This window comes from Pseudonaja textilis, chromosome Z (genome assembly GCF_049901715.1).
Source record: "Pseudonaja textilis isolate UNSWEBS1 chromosome Z, rPseTex1.2, whole genome shotgun sequence".
In the NCBI taxonomy this organism is placed as follows: Eukaryota; Metazoa; Chordata; class Lepidosauria; order Squamata; family Elapidae; genus Pseudonaja; species Pseudonaja textilis.
Genome location: NC_142008.1, coordinates 36,781,782 through 36,795,703, shown reverse-complemented (window position 1 = coordinate 36,795,703; position 13,922 = coordinate 36,781,782).

Here is a 13,922-nt window from a genome sequence, read left to right as displayed (position 1 = left end):
AATCTGTGAGGGCCTGGGAGAATAGTGGTTAGTGAGGATTTCAAGTAACTCAGACCACGGAACGTTTTTCAACTCACGAGGGGCCACGAGGGCCGTGGCAGTATCGAAAACGGTGGCTCCACAGTAAATCAGGAAATACGATTTTTTCCGATGCTCTCCAGCATCCGCCAGGCCGATTGCATCGATATAATGATTAAAGCGGTTCTTATATGATTCCCACTTCTCCTCATCTGGTTTGAACGCTGGGAAGACTGGATTGGAATTCATGGTGCTGGGACCGGTAGAACTACCTGTGGAAAAAATCTCTCTGGGCAGCAGACAATGTTTTAGTGCCTGTGGCAGGCAAGTGATTTCAGCTCCGGAGAGGCTTTTCGCAGTCCTCTCTTTCTCTCTGGGTTAACCACGTTTGGCTGTTAGCCGTTGGCGGCGTTTGGATTCGCGCCTGTGTGGGTGTCAGTGACTTGACTACAGCGCTGTGCTGTACCTTTAGGTTTGAAATTCAAATGGCAGCCGTTTGAATTTCGCGCCTAATACTGAGCGGCTGCGGCTCGCAGCGCTTCACTTTCCCTGTAGCTGGGCTAACAAGCGGCTACAGACGCTTCTAACTATCGATTCTGACCGCTCTCTCTGGCTGCGGATCAGCGTTCGTTGCTTATCGCTTGCTGACCGCTTTCTCTGTCAGCGGATCAGCGTTTGCTCTTTTTGTTTGCTGACCGCTCTCTCTGGCATGCGGATCAGCGTTGCTCTTATCGCCGGCCAATCGCTCTCTCTGGCTGCGGATCGGCGGCTAGTGACTCAGCGGTTGCATGGTGCTTCTGGTAGCCATCCCACCCTCGTCGCCAGTGTTAAGTTTGGGAAAAGAGAGGCTGAACCAGAGCATGAGTGCAACAATACTTTATTATACAATAAAGGGCTGATCGTGCTTGCCACGCCTGGAACTGGCTCACAGCAATCAGCAACTGGTTGGACCCCGCAGCCTGCTTTTATAGCTGGCTGCTGGGGAGAACCAACCAATGAGGAAAGGGGGAGAACGCCCACACAAGGTGAACGGACCTGAGTGAGAACTCCTAGAGTCCTCAGGACATAACACATGAGATTTAATAATCAGGCTCAAATTATCACAAAAAGGGCCTATATACATAACTTCTAATCTTTGTATGGTGCAAGCAAGGTGAGCTGCATACAATTGTTGAACTGTGTTCATGTTGATCTCACAACATTGTACAAAGCACAGCAGCAGGATAATTTGCAGAAGGCATTTCATTTGAAGTTATATTGGAGGCAAAAATATTTCAAAGATTATCTTCGGAGAGCAGAATGCAGCTGTGTTTGTGAAACAGATGTTGTGGGGCAGAAAGACAAATATTCAGAATCTAAGACCTTGTACAATCAACATAGTAACCACTGAAAGCAGCAATAGAGGTAGTCTTCAACTTATGACCACAATTTAGCCCAACATTTCTTTAGCTAAGTAAGACAGTTGTTAAATGAAGTTTGGCCTATTTTATGACCTTTCTTGCCATAGTTGTTAAGTGAATCACTGCAGTTGTTAAATTAGTAACAGTTATTAAGTGAATCTATCCTCCCCATTGACTTTTTCTGATCAGAAGGTTGCAAAATGTGATTATATAACTCCGGGACACTAGAACTGTCACAAATATGATCCAGTTGCCAAGCATCTGAATTTTGATCACATGACCATGGGGATGCTGCAATGGCCATAAGTATGAAAAATGGCCATAAGTCATTTTTCAGTGCCATTGTAACTTTGAATGGTCACTAAATGAACTGTTGTAAGTCTAGGACTATTTGTAAATTTAACAGACTGGGATAGCCATTTCTTTTCAATTATTACTTATAGAGAGCTCAGAGTCACTGAATAGCCAGGTACATGATGCTTCTTGCTGATCAAGTACTGTGCTTAGCCAAATTATGTTTGCTTGTTTGGGGCTTAATACCAAGCCCTAAATGCTCTGATTTGTAAACCTATAGATTTTGGCTTAAATATGAGGTGTAAGTCCAAGTAATCAGATAACGTCTAATTTTGATCCTAGGATTGGAATTATTAACCTAGGAAAATGATATTAATTTCAATGAATTCTGGCCAGGGAACTATGATAAGAACTGCTGTTGGCAGTTGAGAAAGTTATATGAAACCAAGTTAATTCTACAAAACATAATTAAACACACTGACATTGCAAAAATGTAGCTTCAAAATGTATGTAAACGTGCCCATACATTTTTATCCATTTTTACCTCAAAATATATTCAATCTCATGGATGAAATTGTCTGTAGAATGATAGGATTACAGATCAGAAATATGAATGATTCCCAGATCCATGTTTTTCTTTCTTCTTTTACTTCTCTGCCTAGTGCTAGAAATAGATTTTCAAGTTTTACAGATATCTTTTTGCTATTCCAACATGATTCATATCCTAAAGCTTGTGAAGTACAAGCTATCTCTTTTGCTAACTAAAAGTGAGCCATTTCTTGGCATAGCATTAAAAAAGTTCAGTATGTTCTCTTAAATTTAGCATGACTCATCATTTTCAGTTAAAAAAAAAATTCTAATCCCAGAAGATGTATAAAAACATATTACTAAGGCCAACAGAACTCAAGCAAATATTACAGTAATCAAAAAGACTAAACAGCAACTCTGATTCAGAGTTTTTTAGATCACTCTTGCCTAGGAAAGGACGACAAAATAATCTAACTGAAATTATTGTAAATTAAGAACAAGCTTTTCTGAAAGAGATTCAGAAAACAGAGAAATGTTGAATGGACAAAAGATTAGCCATGAAATATCCTAAAGAAGGAGAACAGTGACCCTAAGAAATGAAGACATGATGACAGAAAGGAAGGTATCAATTTTTTATACAGCTCTTTTAAAGGCATAAAAAAACCTACAAGTCATCTTCTACTTACAACTATAATGGAGCTTGCCAAGTGGTGACTATTATGTACCGTGGGTGGAAGAATGGAGACAACAAGGAAAACTTTTGCTAATGTTTAGTGTTAACAATTTGGCTAACAATGACTGCAGCTTCAGCTAACAAGTAATAGATCAGCTAACAAGTAACAGTTGACTCCGTCTGACAGCTCTTCTTATATAGTCAGCTGTCAGATGGGCCAGCCAATAGGAACAAATCTCTTCTCCCATTAAAACAGCGGACCGGAGTGAAGACTTCAGTTCCCAACAGTGACAGCTGTTAAACAGGATGGGGTTGCTTAATGATCCCCACCTCCTACACTCTCTCATGTATTGTTAAGTGAATATGTAATATTAAGTGAAGCACAGGGTGTCTCATGGGTGGGGGAGATCCCAGGGATAGGATCCGACTGGTATAACTACCGCTTCTGTTTATTAGCATCGCGCGCGCATGTGCGAATTGCGTGTGTTGGGTATATGGATACACCAACTGGTTTGGGTGAATAAATGTATAAACCTAGGTTTAAGTGTTTGTAGCTTTAAGCACAAAAACTGCAATGTAATGTGATAATTAAGGGTGCGGTTGCAGGCAGCAATAATAAGGCAGTGAGAGAGACGTAACACTCCCTGTCCTGGTCACTGCTCCTGGCTTGCTGGTTCCTGGTTACTGCTCCTGGTTACTGGTTACCTGGTTCCTGGTCACTGGTCTGGTCTCTCTGATCTCTGCTGCCTGCTGTTTACTCCTGTATGAGACATCTGTTTGTTATTGCTTGTTGACTACTGTGCTGGATACCGTTTCTACTGAACACAAGGACTGTTTACTATTCCTGTGAATACTCAGCGTTGTCTTCGAGAGAAAGGTATCGGAAGGAGAAGATAAGGACATTGTACTGACTAGTTAATGGACTAGGTTGCTGGATAGATATATTGGATAATGACATATGGACTGAATGACACTGCTTAAACTCTGTATGAATTAAATAACTATTTAAAACTACAAACAGTGTTTTTTTGTCTCCAGTGTGTGTATACTCTTGGGCCCAGCCTCTCTCTCATTTGGCTGCCTGGCTTGACTGCTGCTGTGCACTCTGCTTGGGGGTTTGTCCCCAAACACTAACAGCGTGAGTCGTGCAAGTCGTGCAAGTGCAATTTACAAACTGCTGAGCTGCCCAGACAGCTGAGCAGTGCTGTGTGCAAGTACACAGCGGTTGGAAAAGCCCTTTTCCCCTGCTTTTTCAACCACAGCTATGTCGCACAAAGCAGCTGAAGTTGAAAAAGCAGGAAATAAAGGTCAGGTAAGAGCCTGGGCAGGCGGGTGGGCCACAACAGCAGCAGACATAAAACCAGTTCTATGTCTGCTGCTCCTCAGAGCAACCAGTTCTACAGAGGTGGACAGAACCGGTAGAAACCCATCCCTGGGAGATCCTGAGAGGCCTTACACAGGCCTTGGCACATTTGCCCCGGGCCTTCCAAGGCCTTCCTCCCCCCCAGCCTTGCTTCCCACCTCTTGGACTCCCCCACAGCCCTTGGGCTCACTTTACTATCCCTCTACTGGGTCCCTGAAGGCGTTTCCCCCAACCTCCAGGTTTCTGGAGGTCTTTTCCCTCCTTCCCCAGGAGGGCCTGAGTTTCTTCCCCATCCCTCATTATGCACTTTTTTTTTTGAAGATTTCCAGAGCTTTTGAAATCTTTGGAACATATCTGTTTGTCAGGTGATCCCACGATTCCAGAAATGATGGCCACTAGTGGGATGATATGGGTCTCACTTCCCAAGCTTCTTGGGTTGTTTTCTTCTTTAGGATTTCATCCATGGAATCCCTCTCAATCTCTTTCTAACTTTATTGAAATCAGTCTTGAAACTTTAGTTTGACTTTTTTATTACTTGTTTTAGTATTTAGTACTTATGCTTGCATAATGTTGAATTCCAATATTGTATAGTCACTCCCCTGCCCCATCCAAGGTTCCTGTAACTTCAATGTCTTCTATCATTTCATCTTTCTTATTGGGAATTAAGTCCAGAATAGCTGACCCACTAGTTCCATTCTCTATCTTTTGGAAGACAAAGTTTTCTTCCAGGTTTGTCAGGAATCTGTTTGGTCTTCCACTAAGTGCAGAGTTTGTGTCCCAGTTGATGTTAGGGTAGTTAAAGTCCCCCATTGTGGTGTGCTTCCTATTAGTTTACTGACTCTATTTCCTCTATATATTTGGGTTGCCAGTAATATACACCTATAGCAATGCCAGTCTTTTCCTTTTACAGTATATTGAACTAATTGCATTCAAGATAGTTTTCATCATTGTTCTGCTATATTTCTGTAGTGATATAGGTTTTTCTTAATAGCACTCCACCACCTCCACTGTTGTTATGTTTCTTTTAAACAATTTAAATCCCTCTAGTCTAGTTTATATTCCATTTATGGTTTCATCCCACCAAGTTTCCATTATGTCAACAATCTTACTATACCTGCCCTCATGTACTTGAATTTTTAGTTTACACTGTTTATTTTTCATACTTTATGCACTGATACAAGCATTTGAGTCCTTTTTGACTGACTCTGTATTTGTTTTCTATATATCCTCTTTTATGTCTGAGTTTTGCATTCATCCTTAAACATCCTTACCTGTTTGATTAGTGCACATCGTATATACAGCACACAGGATCAAAACTTGATTTTTCTTAACAGCAACCTTAATATTCTTAATCACACAAGCATCTGTTAGTTTTAGATTGCTGGGGACAGAAATGTTCTGTTTCAATTAACTTTCTGTTCCCATTATTCAGTATAAATGTTTTTTCTAGAAAACACCTGAATTTAGAACTAAGTAACTTAGTCCCTTTCTGTAATGGATGTAAACCATTCCTTTGTACAGTTCTTCATCAGAAAAACTGTAAGTATCACACCCTTCTGCGTTATACCACTCTTTTGTCTACATATTGCCTTCTGCTATATGCTAGCCTTTTCCTTTATATACAGGTAGTCCTCAGCTTATGATCACAATTGAGCCCAATATGTATGCTGGTAAGTGAGAAATTTGTTAAGTTTTGTCCCATTTTACGACTTTTCTTGCTACATCTGTTAAGTGAATCACCGCAGTTCTTAAATTAGTAAGAGTATTATTTAGTGAATTTGGTTTCTCCATTGATTTTGCTTGTCAGAAGATCACAAAAGATGATCATATGACCCTTAGACACTGCAATCATCATAAATGTGAGTCAATTGTCAGGCATCCAAATGTAAATCATGTGAGTATGGGGATAATGGTCATAAGTGTGAAAAATGGTGATAAGTCACTTTTTCTAGTGCCATTGTAACTTCAAATGATCACTAAATGAAGTTGAGGACTACCTGTATAGGTAAACCCTCTGAAAAAGTAAGATTACAGCCTGTCATTCTAAGTTTCTGACCTGAATTCTGGAAATACATCTGCATAGAAAATACATCTTTTTTTCACACACACCGCAATTAGAGCCAAGATGCACAATGACATCAATATCACAATCCTGACAAGCATTCTTGACAATGTGCCTCTTTTCTCTGTTAGCAGTAGCACGAGGCAGACACCGCACTTCTTTCAAGACTTCCATATCCTTTCCTAATTGACACCTCTTACAGCTGAGTCACCAACCAGAAGATGGCTTCTCTTTTCAGACACCTTGCTTACCTTACTTGACTGATTTGCAATACCTTATTCAAAACAACTTTTTCCTCAGACATCACAATCAGTTGAGTCATCACTGTCATTAGAAACAGTTGAACCTGCCACCTTAGTATTCCTATTAAGTTCAGTAAGGGCACTGTGTCTATTATGTAGGGACACACTTTCTCTGTTTCTTTTCTCCCCTACCCTCAGATGTGATTTTTTTTCTCATGCATGGATAAGATTTTACACACACACACACACACACAGAGGGAGAGGGAGAGGGAGAGGGAGAGAGAGAGAGAGAGAGAGAGAGAGAGAGAGTTTTATCTTTTTCTCCTGTATTCATGTATCAGGGGTATCAAACTAGTGGCCAGCAGGCCAGATGCATCACATGCAGGCCACACCGACCCCAATTCCGCAAATGAGAAAAATGTCATATGACAGCAACATGATGTTGTGAGTTTGACCCCTGTGGTGTACATAAATATAGGATTTGGGGCAATTTTACTTCAAGGCCAAGACAGTAACTATTCTGGCTCAAAAGAAAACAAAGGCCGCCTTAAGCTTTTACTTGGGCTTAACTGTACTTAGTATTTATTTGATTTGTCAATTGGTTACAAGATACAGGTATAAGAATAAATATAGTTTTAGATAGATACTTATAAGAAAAATAAAACAAACAATAGGACAGGGACGGTAGGCACGATTGGTGCGCTTAAGCACGCCCCCTACAGGCCTCTTAGGAAGGAGGTGAGGTCAATAGTAGACAGTCTAAGGTTAAAGTTTTTGATTTCCTTTTCCACTCAGGTTAATTTGTTACCATTCAGAGACAGACCAATCTGCCTCAGGATTTCATAGTTCCATCTCAAAAATTTTTGGATAATGAGGCAAAGACAAAATAGGGAATAAAAGACGTACTGAATATGGGTTTAAACTCTGGAAGACTGCTGGATGGCAGAGTATAGATACAAAAAACACTAACTTTTTGCTCCTATCTAGTCCTCACCCTGGGAAGAAAGCAATTGCAAACCACTTCCCAAAATGTTGCTTAGAAAAATGCATGGTTTTGTCAGGTGTCAAGATTCACTTTAAGGGGTTCTGCTACTCTAATGGATGTATACATTAGATAAGTTATAACAAGTATTCAACAATACCATAATCCTGGTAGTGTGTAAGAATATGTGAAAGAATATAGACCTGGTCTTGGAAATGAGGAAGCAAGAATAAACTATTATGGGTGGATTGGAGGAGGAGGAATTTCAGAAAAGATTATAGAATCATCATAAAGAGAAAAGTATGAGAAAGAAACTTAAAGTAATCCCACCTTTATTCTGTAAGGTTAAGACAAGGCTAGAAGCAACTCTGATAGGCTTTCAAGATTCTGCTTAGAATAATAAACAGCATTCCTAGAATCCCCCCGCCATGCCTGTTTCTTGACCTTGCCTACCTCCAATTGCTGACAGAATAAATGAAATGGCATGTGTAAGAAAGCTAATACAAAACAGTATGTAGAATGAAAACTGGTATGGGCTCTGTGGAAGGTGTAGTTGACATTGGTGATTATATCAAATCAATCTGGTCCAGAAGTGGTACTCAGCCAGTTCTGACAGGTTCTGGAGAACAGGTAGCAGAAATTTTGAGTAGTTCAGAGAATCAGTAAATACCAACTCTGGTTGGCCTCATCCCCCTCTATTTGCTGCCTCCCAAGTCCCAGCTAATTGGAGTCCCAGCTGAATGGCTGGGTCTTCTTCTGCCCAGGAGAACGGAGCTGGAAATCAGGTGAGTGGGGTGGGGAGGGAATGGGATTTTGCAATAGATCCTTCCCCTGGAGTTGGGTGGGAATGGGGATTTTACAGCATCCTTCCCCTGCCACACCCACCAAGTGATGCCCACCAAGCCACACCATGCCCACCAAGCCACGTCCACAGAACTGGTAATAATTTTTTTTGAATACCACCATTGATCTGGTCCTATTTCTGACCTTGTTCCTTTACTTCCTTCTTTATTCAGATGGAACTGAAATTTCTCCCTACTCCTACCACCTTTGAACCAGGAGAAATAGAGGGGAAGGTATTTTCATGTTCTCCAGTGAAATGTCAATAGCTGATAGACTTTCAGCAGCAAAATGTTTTGGTCAGAAACCAGGTCAAAACTCTCGTTTTGGAAATGAGCAAGTTTGGATGGGGATGACTCTTGAGAACAAACAAGTGGAAAAACCCCATTCCGGGTAACTTGTCAGTAAGCTTTCAGTTATAGAGTCTTTCCCCTCAGCTTTAGATAATGGAAGTTTGAGGAAGGATCAGTGCCCAAATATTTCCATGTAAGAACCAACAGCCAAGAGAAGAATTTTCAATCACCCTTCCTAGCCCAGTAGTTTCTTCCCCAAGCTTTGCAAAGGGGAAAAAGATTCTGTTCAAAGGCAACATTTGCCATCTTTACCTTCAGTTGCCCTCTCCTTCAGAGTCTGAAGAATCTATAGGTACTGAATCCTAATTGTAAGATCAGGATGCTTGGCTGTGATACAGTATTGAAAATGGGACTGTTCTAGAAATCAATGGTGAGTTACAACTGCTTCACAGGTTATTTATGTGCTTGGGTTGTATTTCCAGTGAATCAGATATTCCTATCTGGAAATCAGAAATACATTTATCACAAATTTCTTCTTTTCCCCCTAGCAAGGTGAATAGGAGCAACAGAGTGAAGGTGCACAAGAGCCTAGGGTCAGGAAAGAAAGGTGGGAAATTGGGTGCATTTTCATTGTTTCGCAAAGCTATTGCTGAGAAAGTACCAGTAGAAGAAATTGTCTGATGCTCTTGGTATCCAGATTTTTAATTTGTGTTATTAAAGGAAAAAAATCTGGTAAGAAAACAGAGACAGTCTCCAAGTGAGAAGTATCTTGGCCATCCTTCAGCAAAGGATGTCAGAAGCCCAGGCAAATTCCAATTGTTTCTTGAGAAGCTATCATCTTCATGAGAAAGTGGAAGGCTCCTGGGGACATTACTAGTAACTGCATAACATCTAAAATAATGACTTGTGAGTAGAAGAATGAACCAAGTTATTCTAAAAGCAGAATTAGCCATAAGCAGAAAGTCAAACTAATTGCTTTTATGATAGTTTATAACATTACTCAAGGGTAGTATTTGTCCCAGCTTTCCTCCCATTCATATTCGGCTGAAAAAAGAGATTTAAATTGAAAAACTGATTCCACCCCCCCAAAGAAACCCAGTCTCTAATATTGTATAATTGGACAGATATTGACTGTAGAAAATATGATGGATAAATAGAAGGATAGAAGGAAAACGACAAGTGGGTTTGAACTGAAATGAACTCTTTTAAAGAAAAGACTAATATTACGGTAATCCAGACAGCATCCAGGCTCTTGACTGGTGGCAGTCTTTTGTTGACCTCTGGTTTTAATAAACTTGCATGTATAATTTCTATGTTCCAATTCCTTTGAAAGATCAAATAAGGCAACTTATAGCTGTATTTATTTTAATTCTTTTTCTCTTGAAATTTTCTATGTCAAAATAAACATTGTTATAATTTAACAGTCCAGTTCACACAGAATGTTAAAACAATTACTGGATTTGCATTACAAAGCCAATAACATTTTAACTTACCTATGTTTATTTCAAATTTTTTTGTAATATGTTCTGGTCTGGAAAGATTGAGCATCATAAGATTAAAAAAATATATACAATAATAAAAATAATCTAGATGGGCACCAGAAACATTCAGTAACAGAAAGAATCAGTGTTGTTTAAAACATCTTTATGAAATATCTGGAGGAAAGGTGTTCCATATTGACAGACTTGTAACCCAACGTTCCCATTGGTCCGCTTTAACCGCTACCTGATTGGACAACCAGGGCGGCTGTGATTGGCTCACTAAGAGTCTGCCACAATTGGTCAAAACCAAGCGTGGGAGACTTAAAGCGATGTCATTGGCCTCTTAAGCCCCGGCAAGCTCTATAAAAGAGCCGCCGCAGCTGCTGTTCTTTTGAGCTGGTTTTAGCCGATAAATAAAGAGCTGTTGTTACTGAACTGAAGTCTCTCGTCTTTATGAGCCCAACCCTGCGAACATAGCACTGGCGACGAGGATGGGATAGAGAAGACAACGAGACAATCCAGCACGTGGCAAACGGCGCGAAACAACCATCAAGATGGCCAGCAACGCTACGCCACCTGCACCCTTTAATCCGGCCACTGAGGACTGGGAGTCCTACATCGACCGGTTTCAGATGTTTTTGGAATGCAGCAACCTGAAAGACACCAACGGCAACCAGAAACGGGCTGTATTCCTATCACACTGCGGGCCTGCCGTGTTTAAAATGGCCAAGGCTTTGGCGAAACCTGCAGATGTCAAAATGATGGATTGGGACAACCTCGCACCCATCCTCCGAAACCACTACGCTCCAGTCATGCCCACCCTCATTCACTGGCATGACTTTTACCAAAGAGACCAGCACAAAGGTGAGAGCATCAGCGAATTCATGGCTGATCTAAGGGACCTAGGAGGGTTGTGCAGATTCACAGACCTAGAAGAGGCCATGCGAGACTGGGTCATCCTTGGCCTAAAAGACCCCACACTACAAAGCAAATTGATGGCAAAAGGCAGTATCTCCCTCGTCGACACCATAGCTGAAGCAACTGCAGCAGAAGCCAGCCGCAAATCAGCAGCTCGAATGTGGTGAGCAAATACAACCGACCGCCATCCTGCCAGTGAGACAGCCTCGACACCAGAGAAACACACTGCCTCCACCCACCACGGCAACATCGAATCCCCCTCTGACAGTGACTACGAGGAGGTAGAAATCCACTGGCTTCAATCGGAACGTGATCGACGAGACCGGCAGGGTCATAAGTTGGGGTTCCAGTGCACCAGATGCGGAGGCGATCACCCCCACTCTGAATGCTGTTTTCTTGATGCCATTTGTCGGCACTGCGAGAAGCGGGGGCACATTGCAAAAGTTTGCTGAAATAAACGCAACTACATTCCCCCGTGCCGAGGCGGCAGCCCTAGACAACGAGACGGCACACCCCCAAAGCTTCGGGATCACCAGACTGACAGTCAATGGAGCCAAGACGGCTGGACCAAATGATTCAATGAGGTGCCACGGAAAGAAGAGACCCATCAAACGGTTGTCATTGGCCATTCTTCAACCATAGATGCCCGAAAAGTACACGTAACGGTAAACATCGAAAACCAACCATGCTCCATGGAGGTGGATTCAGGATCCTATCTCTCCATGGTCTCCTGGCACACCATCAAGCGCCTAATACCCAGCATACGCCGACACGAACTAAGCGACCAAAAGCTGATTCTCAGAGACTACCAAGGGAACCGCATCCCTGTTACCGGCATCGGGCACTTCAAAATCACATTCAAAAACCACACCAACATATTGCCACTCACCATCGTGGACAATGACCGCCCCAGCTTGCTCGGGCTACAATAGTTCGAGCCACTAGGGATAGAAATGGCTGGCATCCACCACACAAATGAAGAAGATTGGGAAGCGGCACTTGCACGGGACTTCTAAGAGGTCTTCGACAACACCTTAGGCAAGTAAAAGGGGTCCCCAATCTCCTTCAATTTTAACCGAGATGTCACCCCTATCCGCCTCAAACCATGGCGATTGCCATTTGCACTCAAGCCTAAAATAGACGAGCAACTAAACAAGCTCATCGCCCAAGGGGTATTGGAGCCGATTGACCACGCCCGTTGGGAAATGCCTATAGTCACCCCAATCAAACCAGATGGCTCCATAAGAATTTGTGGAGACTATAAGGCCACCCTCAACCATGCCCTGCAGCAAAGTGCCTACCCCATGCCAGTAGTCCAGCACCTCCTGCACTCATTGCGGGGAGGCCGGGTCTTTGCAAAGCTCGACCTGGCACAAGCCTATCAGCAGCTGCCGGTCAATGCAGAAACCGCTGAGGCACAAACGATTGTGACACACTGGGAGGCATTTAAATGCAACCGCCTCCAATTCAGCATCAGCATAGCACATGGGGTTTTCCAAAGCCTAATGGAAAGGATGTTACAAGGCATTAAGGGAGTAGTGCCATATTTTGATGATGTATTAGTAGCAGTGGCTAATAAAAAAAAACTAGAAAAACGCCTGAGGGCAGTACTCCAAAAATTTAAAGACTCTGGCTTGAAAGTTAAAAAAGAAAAATGCCAACTGTGCACGGAGAGGGTCGAGTTTTGGGGGTACCTCCTAGACAAACACGGAATTCACCCCACCGAGAAAAAACTCAAAGCCATCAAGGAAGCCCCCAGACCGAAAAACAAAACAGAGCTTCAGGAATTCTTAGGACTCATTAATTTTATAATGTTTTCCTACCCAAAAGGCGACCATGGCAGAACCATTGCATAGACTGTTGGACAAAACTACCTCCTGGACTTGGGGAAAGTGGGAGGAAAACGCCTTTCAACAAATAAAAAACCTCTTAACTTCCAATGCAGTTCTCATCCAGTATAGTGAAACTCTACCACTAACAATTACATGCGATGCATCACCTTTTGGAGTAGGAGCTATCCTCAGTCACACCTTACCAGACAGAAAAGAGGCACCCATTGCCTTTTTTCAAGAACCCTGTCCAAGCCGGAAAGAAACTATAGCCAGCTGGACAAAGAAGCCTTAGCAACCATCTCCGGAGTGAAAAGGTTCCATGAATACATCTACGGTAGGACCTTTTCAATTATTACTGATCATAAACCCCTGCTTGGCATATTGGCAGGCAACAAGGCCACCCCAAACATCCCCTCACCTCGCATGATGAGGTGGTCCAAGTTCTTGGCTGCCTATAATTACCAGCTCACACACCGCCCCGGCAAGGACTGTTGTAGAGCGATGGTAAGGAAGGGGCATGAGACCAGAGCGTACAACCAACAAGGCTTTATTGCGGGGAATAAAGGGTTGTCGCGTCTGCTTGCTAACTTGCAGACTAGCGGGCGACAACGGGCTGAGCTCTGCCCGACAGCCGGCTTATATAGCCGACTGTCAAACGGAGCCAACCAATGGGAGCGGCTGGTGCTCCCGCTCAAACAGCGGACCTGGTTGGGAACCCCCACCAGTTCCACGGACATAACACTCCTTTCCCCCAGCTGGGAACATGTGTAGTCCTGCAGGTAAGCCGGCTGCCTGCGCTGGCGACCAGAGCATCTTAGTTCGGGTGAACCGTTGGCTGGCGACAAGTCCAGAACCTCAGGACGTGCCTCGATGGTCACGGGGCATGGGCTTGCTCTGGCACGGTGCCCTGCGAGGTCGGCGAGTCCCCTTGCTCGGGCTGACCCGGGCGAGTCTCGTGGTCCGGTTGGCAAACTGGAATGCTCGGCTGCTGAATCG